This window comes from Ovis aries, chromosome 11, assembly GCF_016772045.2.
Source record: "Ovis aries strain OAR_USU_Benz2616 breed Rambouillet chromosome 11, ARS-UI_Ramb_v3.0, whole genome shotgun sequence".
NCBI lineage: Eukaryota > Metazoa > Chordata > Mammalia > Artiodactyla > Bovidae > Ovis > Ovis aries.
The window spans coordinates 59,833,509-59,846,125 of record NC_056064.1 but is presented as its reverse complement, the minus strand read 5'-3'; the positions used below and the strand labels follow the sequence as shown (position 1 = coordinate 59,846,125).

The 12,617-nt window shown below is 45.4% G+C and overlaps 1 protein-coding gene across 5 annotated transcripts in view; it reads left to right on the top strand.

Annotated features, from left to right (window-relative positions):
* The window catches only part of KCNJ16 (potassium inwardly rectifying channel subfamily J member 16), a 68,945-nt gene that overhangs the window by 32,914 nt on the left and 23,414 nt on the right, over positions 1-12,617 (top strand). Inside the window, exon 1 of one of the 5 annotated variants that reach the window (XM_042256467.1) lies at positions 6,192-6,339. The exons of the other annotated variants lie outside the window; for them this stretch is intronic. The gene's annotated coding sequence lies outside the window, so the exon portion shown is untranslated. Of the gene's footprint in view, positions 1-6,191; positions 6,340-12,617 lie in introns of those variants that run through there. 5 annotated transcript variants of the gene reach the window in all.

The following is a 12,617-nucleotide window of genomic DNA, read 5'->3' as shown; positions in this document are numbered from 1 at the left end:
CCCCTCCCATCCAGGCTGCCGCAGAACACCGAGCAGAGTTCCCTGTGCTGTGCAATAGGCCCTTGTTGGTTATCCATTTTAAGGAGAGCAGTGTGTACATGTCCATCCCAAATTCCCTAACTATCCCTTCCTCCTACCCTTATCCTTTGCCCCCTGCAGTCATATGTTTTTTTTTTCCTCTAAGTCTGTGATTCTCTTTTATAAATAAGTCTATTTGTATCATTTATTTTTTTGGTATCATTTATTTTTAGATTCCCGATCTAAGGAATATCATATGGTGTTTCTCCTTCTCTGACTTACTTCAGAACAAAACAGTTAAAACTTTAAATCACTTTTTGTACTCTCCTCTTAAGAAGCCAGCCATTTAAAATTCAGTTTTTCATTCCATTTAAGAAAATGACAACTTTGATTAGTGGTATCTAACCATTGCTTAGTGATACATATATAATTTAATATATATCAGCTTTGCCCAATTCTATTTCCAGTACAGACACTGAAGGCTAACTTTTTTTTTTTTCTGACTCAAATATTAGAATCTCATGGCTTTTTCTGGGACTTTGTCTTTCTCTGCCTCCCTATCCTCATTCCCAGTAGTTGAGAAATTGAATTTTGATGAAATTGGATCTTCAAAGTGGAATTTTGGGTGGAATCTGAGCAGACTCTGGACTTTCCAAATAACATCGCAGTAACTGTGAAATAAGATACGTCACATTTTAAAAGAGAAGCTTAGAGACGAGCAACTAGGACCTTGAGCAGATCCTAAGACAGAGTTTATAATCCAGGGCTCTGATGGAGCAGAGCCTTGTCAGTGCCCAGGCGCCGGTGTGCACCCTCTTACCTCCCCCTGCTCTGACACATCCCATCAGCAACTGGGCATCAGCAAGGGTTGCAGTCTATACCACAGAGCTAGGCAAACTGTCTACAAAACCAAAATAGAGTCACTGACTTAGAAATATATAGAAAGCTCCATGGGGTTGCAAAGAGTCGGACATGACTGATTGACTGAACTGAACTGAAAAGCTCCTTGAAAAAAAAAAGCTATGACTAACCTAGACAGCACGTTAGAAAGCAGAGATGTCACTTTGCTAACAAAGGCCCATCAAGTCAAAGCTATGGTTTTTCCAGTGGTCATGAATGGATGTGAGAGTTGGACTATAAAGAAAGCTGAGCACTGAAAAATTGATGCTTTTGAACTGTGGTGTTGGAGAAGACTCTTGAGAGTCCCTTGGACTGCAAGGAGATCCAACCAGGCCATCCTAAAGGAGATCAGTCCTGGGTGTTCATTGGAAGGACTGATGCTGAAGCTGAAACTCCAGTACTTTGGCCACTTCATGTGAAGAGCTGACTCACTGGAAAAGACCCTGATGCTGGGAGGGATTGGGGGCAGGAGGAGAAGGGGACGACAGAGGATGAGATGGCTGGATGGCATCACCGACTCAATGCACATGAGTTTAAGCAAACTCTGGGAGATAGTGAAGGACAGGGAAGCCTATTGTACTGCAGTCCATGGGGTCGCAAAGGGTCGAACACGACTCAGCGACTGAACAACAAGGTGGAAAACAAACATGGTTTCCAGAGGTGAAAGACGTGGGGGAAATAAAGTAGGAGGTTGGTACTGACATATGCGCAGTGCTGTACATGAAGTAGATAACTGTATAGCATATTATACAGTATGTATATTTACTCATTATTCAGTATAGGTTCCCAATACAGTCTATAGGAGAAGAGAACATAGAGAAAGAAAGATACATGTATCCGACTCACTTTGCCATGCACCTAAAATGAATACAACATTGTAAATCAGTTGTGCTACAGTAAAAATTAAAAAAAAAAAAAAAAACATTGGTGAACTATGATGAGTGCTTCTTTTCCCCTTGGAGAACCTGTCGTTAAAACTTGCCTGCATACACCTGCTCATGAACAAGCTGGGTATCCCAGCAGTCTTGGTTGACACCTGCTCTCTTGGTGACTCACCATTTTATCACTGGTCCCAACCCTCTTCACTTTCAAACCTGACAAGTTAAATCATCAGTCTGCATATCAGGATCCTAGGAGGTTTTGGAGGGTTTTCCCTGAAGGATGTGAAATCTGACTTGGAAGGCAAGCAGTAAGTGTGAGATTCTTATCATGTTTGTTGAAAGAACTGGCTATTGGGAGTAGAAGGGGACAGGAACGTCCTGTGAGAGCCACAGGAGACAAATGTTTATCTGAGTTTAAGGAAGGATGTCCTCATTGAGAGAGGTGAGTCATCACAGAACAGGAAGTGAGCAAGAGCTTTGGTCCTTGTCAACGGCGATGTCCCTGCAGAGACCGAGGGCCGCCTCCAGGGGCAGTTGTAAGGTGGGCTCACGGGTTTCTGAGGGTTTAAGATGAACTCTCCCAGGTGGCTCAGTGGTGATGAACCTGCCTGCCAGTGCAGGCGATGTGAGTGCAATCCCTCCGTAGGGAAGATCCCCTGGAGAAGGAAACAGCAATGCACTCCAGTCTTCTTGCCTGGGAAATCCCATGGACAGAGGAGCCTGCTGGGCTGTATAGTTCACAGGTTTGCAAAAGAGTTGGACACGACAAACTAAACAAAAACAACAACTCTCCTGACAGCACCCGACTTGGTCACGGGGCAGTTCCTACAGGGTCTCTGCCTGGGAATGTGTGTGTTCGGTAGATGGTACAACAACCAGCAGGAGAAGTGATTCTTCCAGTTCAGGGGAAGAAAAAATCCAAGTAGAACTTTGTGTGGCACCTCATTAAGTTTTTAAATGGGACAATGATCACTGATTTGAGAGGAAGTCCTTGCCAATCCATTGACCGCTGATTGATCTCTGAGTCCAGATGTTGAAATCGATTACCGTCATCTACTCCACTTTGGTACGGTTTGGCCAGGGAGAGGAAAATGAGTCCGTGAGTTGTAAATAAGCTGAGGATGTAGGTAATGGACAAGACTTCCCTGCGTGGCTGGAGAGGAATGCCCTGTTTAGCAGTGAGAGGTTCAGACACTTCCTCTGTCCTCCTTCACCCTCAGGACTGTTAGAGCAGCAGGAAGCTCTCCGGCCAGCAAAAGTGACTCCTGTGAAGTTTGTCTGGGTCTGGCCAAAGCTATGGTTTCAGCAGGAACTGACGCTGTGCCAAACAATGTAGAATTTTCCCTTCGGTATGGAAAATGATGTTAAATAATTCTGCCCATTACCTACTGTCTACATTTGTTTTGTTGTTTTTTAGTTGCTGAGTCTTTTGTGACCCCCTGGACTGTAGCCCGCCAGGCTCCTCTGTCCATGGGGTTTCCCAGGCAAGAGTACTGGAGTGGGTTGCCGTTTCCTCCTCCAGGGGATTATCCTGACTGAGGGTTTAAACCCATGTCTCCTGCATTGGCAGGAGGATTCTTGGATTCTTTACCACTGAGCCACCAGGATTAGACTGTGATTAATTTGTAGATGAATGTTAGAGCTATTTTAACTGATTTTTACTGAGAAGCTGTTAAAAGGTTTTATATTTTTATAGTTTATATGGTTTTATACAATGATATAAATGATGTTTTATTTAAGATGGAATTAAGCAAAGTATTTTGCATACTGTAAGAAAAAATGGGAGATAAAAAGATTTTTTAAAGACTTGATTACTCACTTTTCACCCACGTATGGTTGGTAATGAAACTTGCCTAAAGCAGACACTGTTATTGGTCCAATAATAGTATTTCATTCTTTCCTCTTGATTCTATAATGAAACCATGAGAGCAAATAGGACTGCCCTGATGCCTCAGTGGTAAAGAATCTGCCTGCCAATGCAGGAGACACAGGTTCGATCCCTACGTCAGGAAGATCCCCTGGAGGAGGGGATGGCAACCCACTCCAGTATTCTTGCCTGGAGAATCCCATGGACAGAGGAGGCTGTCGGGCTACAGCCCATGGGGTCGCAAAGAGCTAGCAACTGAATGACACCAGATTGTAACTGTGGTTACTTTGGGGGAGTTACTAGGTGGTCTGGTGGTTAGGACTTGCTGCTTCTACTGCTGGGGGCTGAGTGCAATCACGGGTTGGGAAACCGCAATCTCACAGGCTGTGCGGCATGGCAATTGGGGGGTTAAGCAGACTGATGTGGCAAGTGGAAGGGTGTGCATGCACATTCTCATCCACTCAATCTGTGTCTTTTGTTTGGTGCATTTAAGAACCTGCCTGTCAATGCAGGAGACGTAAGGGAAGCAGGTTCGATCCCTGGGTCGGGAAGATCCCCTGGAGGAGGGCATGGCAACCCCCTCTAGTATTCTTGCCTGGAAAATTCCATTGAGAGAGGAGCCTGGTAGGCTACAGTCCATGGGCTCGCACAGAATCAGACACATCTGAAGCGACTTGGCACACACAATCCATTTACATTTAAAGTAGTTATCTCTCTGTATGATCCTATTACCATTTTCTTAGTAGTTTTGGGTTCATTCTTTGTAAGTCTTTTCATTCTGTTGTGTTTAAGACACCTTCTTTAAGACTCTCAAGAGAAATACTTTTTTTTTAAAAAAAAGACTTTTTTGATGTGGACCGTTTTGTTAAAGGTCGTTATTGAATTCGTTACAACATGGCTTCTGTTCTATATTTTGCTTTCTTGTCTGGGAGGCACAAAGGATCTCAGTTCCCAGCCAGGGATCAGTCCCACACCCCCTGCACTGGAAGGTGAAGTCTTAACCCTGGATGGCCAGGGACGTCCCAAGAAGTGCTTATTTTTTAATAAAAGTGACGCATGAGAGTCATTGGAAGGCATTTACTTAATAAAAATCACTAAGCTGACAGCATCTTATATGGCAAACTGTCTATCTCTCCTGTTAGAACAAGAAAACTCCCTGAAAAATAACCCTCTCCCAAGCCCCACCTTCCTTCCCAGCCCACCACCCCCTTTCTACTCCATTGGACAGCAGAGCTCCTCACAAAGCAGACGAGTGTGACCTCCACTTCCTCTCACTCCTGATCTAATTAGGCATTTGTCTCAGAAACTCTGCTGAGACATCTTTCATCAGAGCTACCAGACGTCTCCAAGCAGCGTCCCACAGGCAGCTCTTAGTCCTCGTCCTGACTTCTCACTGGCCTCCGGTGCAGAGGATCAATGCCTTTCTCTTGTATTATTGTCTCCTCCTCATACCACCTCTCACGGGTTTTTTTCTACTGCAAGAAATTCTCCTTTTGAGTCTCTCCTGTTGGCTCATCCTCATCTTCCCAACTTCAAATTGACTCGTCCCAGACCTCAGCCACTGGACGCTTGCTCTTTCCTAACTGCCCTCATTCCCTGTGTGGTCTCATCCATGTTCCTGGCTGTAAATGCTGCAAATGTGCTCGTGACTTCCAATCCTACCCCTTCCTGAAATTAGAGAAGAATACACGTGCGTTGTCTACCTGACCTCATTTGGTTGCCGGTGTATCCAATTACCACGATAAAACCTCGGCTGCAGAGTCCCCACTTCAAAATTCCTTCTCCCACTTCCATCATCTTGCTAACTGGTACTAGCATGCACTTGATTTCTTGGAAATGGCCGCCTTTTCATGACTAGTTCGTTCCAAATTGTAAGACTTCCCAATAGGTGAATAAATGGACACTGAGTAAGACTTATTCTCTCATATCCCAAACTTAGAACAAAGAGATAAGCCAGAAAATAAAACTGGGTTCTCAGAAAAACAATCTAAATGCTGTCCTGGAAATTATTCCTGAGGTTGCCAGTGGTCTTCTGGGGCACACACATCCTTGGAACCCAAATGAATGCTCTTTGCCTTGCATGTAGGATTGCACGGTGAGACAGGGTGTGTGTTTGCACGAAAAATCCTTACAGCGACAATGTAGGGCACTCGCACTTAAGAAGAACACACTTGGAAGAAGTTGTTCAAGTCCTGGAGCTGTTAGTGAGAAGAAGAAAAAAAATCCCTCCTCTGGGACTATGAGATGTTTAAGGGCAATTCTGGGTTGTTTTGTGAATGGGGGAGAGCCTTGTTAAATAAGTTTAAAAGACAAAGATATCGATGGGCAGGAAGGGAGGCTATTTCTTCTGGACTCTTGCTTTCTGGAAGTCACCATTGGCAAGACTGTGTACTACGGGTAGGCATGGGAACAAGAGAAAGAAAGTGTTGATTCACTGGAGGCGAGCAGAGAACTCAGTGGCCTTTGTGTCTGCTGAATGAGTCCGGAAAGGCAAGGGAGAGCCAGATTCCCCGGTGGGCTTTCTCATCTCCATGGTGGTGGGCGCCGATGGCTGCAGAGAGAGCTCGGAGGAGCAGAGCGGAAAGAACCCCCAAACGCCAGCCACCGCGCTCCTGTAAGACGTGGACGTGCAGGACACGGGGTCTGAGCTGACCTGCACCACTGGTCACTAAGGTGAGACTACATAGTGGGTTCCAGAGGGAACCAAGCTTGAATGAGTTGCTCTTCTGCTCTCAGAAGCTCATTCCCTTTGGGGTGGGCACCTTTCGATGCTTCCTTTGGTTCCGTGGGCGTGCTTTATTGCTGTCCAGTCTAGGGCTAGAAGTAGTCTTTCTTTCCTTCCTATAATCTCTGGCAAGAGCTGAATCAAGCAGATTAGAAAGCAAGCACTGTGTTTAGATCAGGGAAGTAACCATCAGAGAGAGCAGGATGACTTATCCAGCCTAACATGGCTTATTGACGCGGGGCAATGTGGCAAAGAATGAGTCCTCAATTCCCTGTGGAAACAGTCTTTCATGAAACCCTCTTTCGTGTGTCTGCCTCACTCTTCCCCTGCCCCAAGTGACAACAGAGAGACGCTGAGGTTTCGAGACTGTGTGCTAAGATATGCTGTTGTTGATTTGGCGTTTATCATGACTTTACAGCTGCTAATACAGACAGGAATACTGTAAAGACTCATTAGGGAAAAAGAAAACCAAAACTGCTGAACGGTGACATCGATAAATAGTAAGCTCTCCGGGCATTGGCGTCTGATAGGGTAGGAAAGCCCTGGGCCTTTACACGTCGCATGTTCTGCTTCTGCTTGTTGTTGGCTTTTGGTTTGCAACCTGGAGGGTTGCCATGGAGTCAATAACATTGGTTAACAGCTCATGGCTTCAGATTTTGTTTCTGGCGAAGTGAGCAAAGGCTGATATGCATGTAACTTGTTTACCTGGAAATTCCAATGTTGGACAGATGCAGGTCTCCGGGTTTAGCCATGTTGTCATTACTGTTTAGTCACCGAGTCATGTCCGACTCTTTGCAGCCCCAAGGACTGTAGCCCACCCGGTTCCTCTGTTGGTGGGATTCTCCAGCCAAGAATACTGGAGTGGGCTGCCATGCCCTCCTCCAGGGGGTCTTCCATCTCCTGCATTGCAGACAGATTCTTTACCACCGAGCCACCTGAGAAGCCCAGGTTTAACCATAAATACGTCTTAGTTATGAAACTCTTGAAGCTTTTCATTTTCTTTTGATATGCCCCAGTTTTAAGTCTTTTATTGAATTTGTTACAGTATTGCTTCTCTTGTTTATACTACGGGTTTCTGGCCGCAAGCCATGTGGGACCTTAACTCCCCAACCAGGGGCTGAACCTTCACTCCGTGCACTGGAAGAAGTCTTAACCACTGGAGTGCCAAGGACGTTCCTAAGCTTTCCTTTTCAAAAGCCCTTCCCCCTCCTTCTTTATCTTCTGGTGAGCCTAGAAATTGTTCTGAGAATTCAGATGGGCCCGGGGAATATCCCTAGAGGTCCTGAAAGCCCATAACCCTCATGGTACAGCCTGCCCTTCCCACATGATTCCACTTCAATCTGCCTCCTTCTCAAAAGCCTTTCATAACCTCTCTCTCTCTTAGATTTCAGTTAATCTCCTTCTGCATGATACCTGGCACACACAGTGAGCACAAACTCAATGGAGACAATTATTATTAGCTTCATTTTAGAGAAGAGGGAAACTCTGACGCAGACAGTGATAGTCAGTTATTAGCTAAGCTTAAAGTCGTATCTCAACTCTGAGGCTCCACTCCGAGGAACGTACATCTTATTCTCAGGTTTGAGAAAATTACCAGCCAGTTGCAATTTTGCAGTAAGGAAGGCCGAATACCTGTGATGTCCAAGTTGTGGCAGTTTTTTAGATCAATTTTTATTGGCATATAGTTGCTTTACAGTGCTGTGTCAGTTTCTGCTGTTCAGCAAGGTGAATCAGACACACATACACACAGACCCCCTCTTGTTGGGATTTCCTCCTGTTTAGGTCACCTCAGAGCACAATAGATTCCACTGAGCTATATAGTAGATTCCCATTTGTTGTCTATTTCATGTTGGTATCATTCAGTCGCTCAGTTGTGTCCAACTCTTTGTGACCCCATGGACTGCAGCACACCAAGCTTCCCTGTCCTCCGCTGTATCCCAGAGTTTGCTCAAACTCATGTCCATTGAGTCAATGATGCCATCCAACCATCTCATCCTCTGTTGCCCCCTTCTCCTCCTGCCCTCAATCTTTCCCAGCATCAGGGTCTTTTCCAAGGAGTCAGCTCTTCCAACAAGTCAGCTTTTCAGATCAGGTGGCTGACGTATTGGAGCTTCAGCATCAAACCTTCCAGTGAATATTAGGGGTTGCTTTCCTTAGGATTTGCTGGCTTGATCTTGTGTCAGTAATGTATATGTGTCAGTTCCAACCTCCCAGTTCATTCCACCTCCACCCCTCGGTCCTGGCAGTTTGCACCAGCCTCGACCCGCTACTCACATGATGTTCCGATCAGCAGTATTCCACTGGCCGCTTCCAGACACCCACATTCCATGGCTGGGCTGCGCCTCTCTGATGAGGCCAAGCTTTTCAGTGGTGCAGCCGGGATCCAGGGAGGTATGCAGGAGGGGCTGGCATGAGGGGTGATGAGAGTCAAGAGGAAGGTCAAGGGTCAAGAGGGTCAAGAGTACAGGCCAGGGACGTTCTGTGTGCATGTGATTTAATAAAGACAAATCAGCCATTTCACATTTTGATCTTTTTGAAAATCAAAACGGCTGCCCCTCGGGGGTAGAGATGCAGACGTAGAGACCAGACAGGGAGTGGGAGCGGGGTACAAACTGGGAGAGTGGCACTGACAGGCACGCCACCGTGTGTAAAGAGGGAGCTAGTGGGAAGCTGCTGAGTGGCCTGGGGGACTCAGCTCAGTGCTCTGTGGTGACCCAGAGTGGTGGCATCGGGCGGCGGTGGGGCGGGAGGCCCCACGGGGAGGAGACATGTGTCCACATAGATGATTCGTGCTGTACATCAGAAACTAACACAATACTGTAAGGCAGTTATCTCCAATTTAAAAAAAAAAGAAAGAAAAGCATCTGCCCCCATCATGACCACCATGACTGATTCCAATCAGCCAAGGCAAAATTCCTGTTTTGGTCCAGGTGAAAGCCACTGACATTTGGGGCACACCTATCATTTTATAATGTGACCTGATTTCATTCCCATCAGTATCCTTTTAAAGGGGCGGGGATGAAAAAGAGGTAAGATAACTGGTCAGAATTCACATAGGTAAGTGGTAGAGATGAGATCCCCATAGAAATCAGCCAGACTCCAAAAATCAAATCTAAGTGATTCAGATAAAGACACTCACTTGTTTGTATTACATAAATAATATAAATGGAATAACAGGTTGTGAAAGGTACCTGATAAAGACTTTCTGGGACTCAAACCATCAAAACCTGAAGTTGGTTTCCCTGCAAGAGCCCTCACATTTGCATTGAAGGAAAGCCTGGAACCAGCTTCCCTCATGGCTCAGCCATAAGGAACCACCTGCCAATTCAAGAGCCTCTGGTTCCATCCCTGGGAGGGGAGGATGTCCTGGAGGAGGAAATGGCAACCCACCCCAGTGTCCTTGTCTGGAAAGTCCCATGGACAGAGGAGCCTGGCGGGGTACACAGTCCATGGGGTCACGAAGGGTCAGACAAGACTTAGCAAGGAGACAGCAAATAAGCAGGCTGGAACACACGACTAACAGATCCAGAAGCATCTCCTGCCTGTGGAGCTTCCCTGTCAGCCATTATTCTGGGCTTCTCGTAATTTTTCTCTTAAGAAAAATCTATGATTTGGCCTGGGATTTTTTTTTTAATTTAGGACACACACAGAAATACAAAATAAAAGTAAAACCAGATCAGCTAAAAAGCAGATGCAATGAACAGGGCATAAGCAGTACCAAAACGTGGGCCAGTTTGATCTTTCCTATTGGCATGAAAGTATGGCTCATAATTATTAAAACTTTAAAAGTAGACCCAACTGTTTTTACTTTAATGAGAAGATGAGGTCTTTCTTACACTTCATTTTTAATCCTCTTGGACTGTCTTTCGCCATTGTTCATTTCATAAAGTTGTTCATTTCATGAAGTGCTATTTACTAGTTAGTGAAAAACACCATAAAAACCTTTAAATCTTTGTATAAAAGGAAGCCTTCAGAGTTGCCTAGTTCCACTTGCTAACAAATTCAGGAAATTCTTCTATATATATATTCTTCAAGTGGTCATCCATTTTGAGAATCAGTAGCCTCACTCTTCACCAGATTGTTACAGATTCTAAAACGGATGGTGACTGCAGCCATGAAATTAAAAGATGCTTGCTCCTTGGAAGAAAAAGCTATGGCAAACCTTGACAACAAGTTATAAAGCAGAGATAGCACTTTACTGACAAAATTCTGTATAGCCAAAGCTATGGCTTTCCCAGTAGTCACGTACAGATGTAAGAGTTGGACCATAAGGAAGGCTGAGTGCCAAAGAACTTGATGCTTTCAAATTGTGGTGCTGGAGAAGACTCCTGAGAGTCCCTTGGACTGCATGGAGATCAAACCAGTCAATCCTAAAGGAAATCAGTCCTGAATAATCATTGGAAGGACTGATGCTGAAGCTGAAGCTCCAATACTTTGACCACCTGATGGGGAAAACTGACATTGGAAAAGACCCTGATGCTGGGAAAGACTGAGGGCAGGAGGAGAAGGGGACGGCAGAGGATGAGATGGTTGGATGGCATCACTGACTCAATGGACATGGATCTGAGAAACTTTGGGAGACAGTGAAGGAGAAGGAAGCCTGGCGTGCCACAATCCACGGGGTCACAAAGAGTTGGACGTGACTTAGCCACTGGACAACAGCAAAGTGGCTCTGAGTCCACGAGTGAATGTCTCCTGCTTCTTCCTCTCTTCTCCGAGGTCTCCTGTACCAGTTCTTCGCTGCTGCCATGTCTTCTCCTGAAAAGCAGAACATCCAGAGTTGAACATTAGACCTCAGTGACAGAATCTCTCCAGTTCAACAAAATTTTATTACTTTCACGGAGAGTTCTGTGTGGATGAAAATCTGTTTTTGTTGACTCTTGGCCTCGATTTTCTGGGAAAGATTTTTCAGCTTGTTGGCCACCCCTCCCTTCCTCTCTGTTCCTCTTTGCTGACCTCCTGAGCTTGGGGATGGATCAGCTTTCAGTGGAATCATCTGCCTGGATTGCCCTCCTGTGAATTTTCCCGGTGCCTGGGGCTTAGGGGACTGGACCCCATGCACACGCCCATCAGCTGCTTGTTCTGAGATGGGTCAATCCCGACTGCTCCTGAGTGGCTCAAAAACACTTCCCAAAGAACTCAGCCAAGTACCCAGTGCTGTTCTGAACAAGCTCCCCAGTCCTAGTGACTGAGCCTCCTCTTTTTTTTTTTTTTTTTGATGAAATCAAATCCAAAGAACCACCTTCACCCTTTTTTTGCCAACAGCTCCTTTCCTCATTAAAGCTTAGAACTTTATCTCTGGAAGGAGCTGACTTTCTTATAGTCCTTTTCCCCTTAGCGTTGGCTTTCTTTTTGACTCCAGATAAATCTACCAAACTAGTTAAGCTTTAATTGTTTATCACTTGCATGCATGCAACTCTGCAAACCTAGGGGCTGTAAGCCTGCCAAGATCCTGCCATGGGACTCTCCAGGCAAGAATACTGGAGTGGGCTGCCATGCCCTCCTCCAGGGGATCTTCCTGACCCAGGAATCAAACCCGAGTCTTCTGCATTGCAGGCAGATTCTTTACCGCTGAGCCACCAGGGAAGCCCCTCTTTATCCCTTGCAAACTATTATGTAGAGAATGGATAAACAAGGTCCTAGTCTATAGCACAGGTGGTGGTGGTGGTTTAGTTGCTAAATCGTGTCTGACTCTTGAGACCCCTGGACCGTAGCCCGCCAGGCTCCTCTGTCCGTGGGATTATCTAGGCAAGAATACTGGAGTGGATTGTCGTTTCCTTCTCCAAGGGATCTTCTCAACCCAGGAATTGCCTCTTGAATTGCAGGCAAATTCTTTACCGACTGAGCTATGAAGGAAGCCCAGTTAACTACATTCAATATATGTGATAAAATATAATAGGAAAGAATATGAAAAAATATATACCCCAATCTCCCAATTTATCCTTCCCCTATACACATTGCTCTATATTAAATGATAGCTGTAAAGACCTACTGTACAGCGCAGGGATCTACTCAATACTCTGTAATGACCTATATGGGAGAAGAATCTAGAAAACAGTGGGTACATGTGTATGTGTAACTGGCTCACTTTGCTGTGCAGCAGAAAGTAACACAACACTGTAAATCAACTGCACTCCAGTAAGTTTTTGTTAAAAAAAAAAAAAGCGTGTGTGTGTATATATATAATGGAATCACTTTGCTGTGCAGCAGAAATTAACACGGAGAA